We start from the raw sequence: 2,772 nt of genomic DNA, 5'->3' as shown, positions 1-2,772 counted from the left end.
TGAACTGTTTCTCTATTTACTCTGGTAAACTGAACGTTTGAAGAGAATAACTGTCTCTGTCGATTGCAATTCCATATTAACTTTGGTAGACTAGGAGTTATCATCAACCCTTTCAAAACTAGGAATATCTCCTACCAAATTTTTGTCATTAGGCATTATACGTCTGAATGAGAAGAAAAGCCATCAAGTCGGTGAAAAGCGTGTTTGAATTGCATACCCCTGTCCCACAGGTATCGACCTTTAAATACTGACCAATAGCTACCGTCGCTTTTATGAACACATCATAAACAATAACACGTGTTCCTAGTACATATGATGAATTAATATATACAGTTGTGTACATTTCTAGAGATTTTCAAAATTTGGTTTTTATGGAGGCAAAATTATACTGTTACCATTTATAGTTCTTTATTCAACCTTATTTATACATACTAGTACTCGCTTACTCGAAGCAATTATCACACATAAATAATTTCTGATGAAATTTATTCGAACCATATAGCGTGTTACGTTGCCACGGCATAGCTCCTGCATCCCAGTTGTAGAAGTCCTTGAATTACTCTAGGCTTTACCGGCCAGCATAAGCCAGTTACCACCAATATTATCATTTGCCTTTACCAAAACTTAAGGATCCAGAAATGATGTTGTGGTTTTGATCTTCCTGATCAAGGACAACATTCTATGCTCTAGGATACTAAAGTCTCTTTAGACAGTGCAAGCAGATACAGGCCAGCAAAATAGCAATAGTTTATTGTTGCATTGTAGTCAGGCGACACTTGACCTGTTTATCATTATTCCAAACATGATCCCTGGAAAAATGGCAGTTGTAAATTCTCTCTTCATCTGTCATCCGAACTTGGAAAATTCTTTCATAAGCCATGTCTTTAAAGCAACAGGGTCATCTGAAACCATGAATTGGGGTGTTTTTCTTCAGTTGTAGTATCGTTTTCAATGGCCTCTTTCAAATCGTTATTTTAATCCAGGACATCTCCCGATGAACTATATGATCCAATGTTCATCCAAGCTAGCTTATAGATCGGATCCTCAATTGATAGTTAGGCATCAAAATAAAGACCTTTACAGTTGTATCACAGAGAACCCCATTATGGGGACACTTAGACTTAAAGAGGTTCGATCCTGAGCTTTTAAGCAGATTTTTGTCTGGACCTTTATTTGTAGAATTCTATATCGTATTTTAGTTCTTACATAATATTTGAAAGCTACAATACAAGTTAAGCTGTATTCAATCGAGAACCCACAATTAAATTCCATAGAAAAACATTAAGTTAGGACATATATTTTGTGGTGGAAGTTTTTTTTAGAAGAAAATGATCAATTTTTCTCTTTCTAAGCATTTACGGTACTTTTCAGTTTGGATTCCTATTTTTCCATGCAGGCTGCACACAGTTATTTTGTGCGGTGAAATGTTTTATGCTGGTACTGAAATATATATTAAATTAACTTTTATAAATTTCATCATGATATTGTGACAAATGTAGCAATTATATTTTGAAATTCAAGAAAAAAATAGGGCCATTTCTAGCTTAAAGATAACACTTCTTCAGTCATATCTAAAAATTTACATCACAGATCCCACTTCTAATTTTCTTTTCTGAATATATACGGTATGTTAACTTTGATCATTTTGCTAAAATTCAGAAAAAATTTAACGCTATAAAATAATGTTCTTGCTTGTTCAATTTTTAATGCCAGAAAATAACATTTTGTGAGTGCAAAAAGTTCAAAAAATTGATTATGCGAAGTAATTTAAACACAGTGATTATCCATCAGAAACCTTACGGCTGCCTTATTTACATTATAAGAAATACCGGTACACTAATATTATTCGTGAGTTCCCGTATTATTTCCTTAATGTTCTCACTACAACCAAGACAATACATGCTGGGTTTACGGTTTAGTACGGATCATCCTCTATATCTGTACGTTTACCCTCATTCTCCTCGAATAAGCATAAACCTAGGTGCCAAGGATGACCCTGAAACACCGTAAAAGTTTATACGGCGGTTACACGGAGATGTTAGGATTACAGTATGGGGTGGTGACGAAGTAGCATCCTAGTATTCAACTGCTGTTTTGAAAATTTCAGTCAGAAGCCCCAGTCACACATACCCGGTTAAAGCCAAGATCATTCACGATTTTGTACCGCTAATAAATCGATAAACTTCACGGAAAAGATTGGGCGTGGCAAACTATTCTTACGATGACACTTTAATCATTTTCGACACGGATGCGGTTTGAGGAAATAGTGTTAATAAATATCAGGTATCGTCACGTTTCACATCGACTTCCATACGGATTTATACGTTAACATAACGTTTATCCATGGATAATGTACAATCACTCAAGGGTCAAAGCAATTACATTACGGACTATTGCTATCTTTCTTTGTTTTTTTTTCACAAGTGTACTGCGTAAAGCCCCAGTCACATACTCCCAATTCAAGTAAATATCATCCACGATTTTGTCCCGTCTGATATTGTGAAATCACTAATTTCGTGTGGTTTAATTTCGTTGTTTTTGAGGCATGAAGCGAAGCGAAATCGGGACATTGTTACTTGGGCCTAAAGTTTAATCACGAATTGACGATGACAAAGAAATCGGTTAACCGATCCCTTTGCTCTCCCTCCAACCGATTACGGTAGCCTAGTGGTAAGGCGTTCGCTTCGTGATCGGGAGGCCCGGTTTCGATTCTCGTTCACCGCGCCGTGTCAAACCTAAGACGTAAACATAGATAGTGACTGTTCCTTCGCC

The sequence above is a fragment of the Saccostrea echinata genome, unplaced genomic scaffold, assembly GCF_033153115.1.
Source record: "Saccostrea echinata isolate AGI-Se365-2 ecotype Australia unplaced genomic scaffold, CSIRO_AGI_Sech_v1 ptg000009l, whole genome shotgun sequence".
Classification (NCBI taxonomy): domain Eukaryota; kingdom Metazoa; phylum Mollusca; class Bivalvia; order Ostreida; family Ostreidae; genus Saccostrea; species Saccostrea echinata.
The sequence above is the reverse complement of the archived record's forward strand: the minus strand, read 5'-3'. Positions refer to the sequence as shown.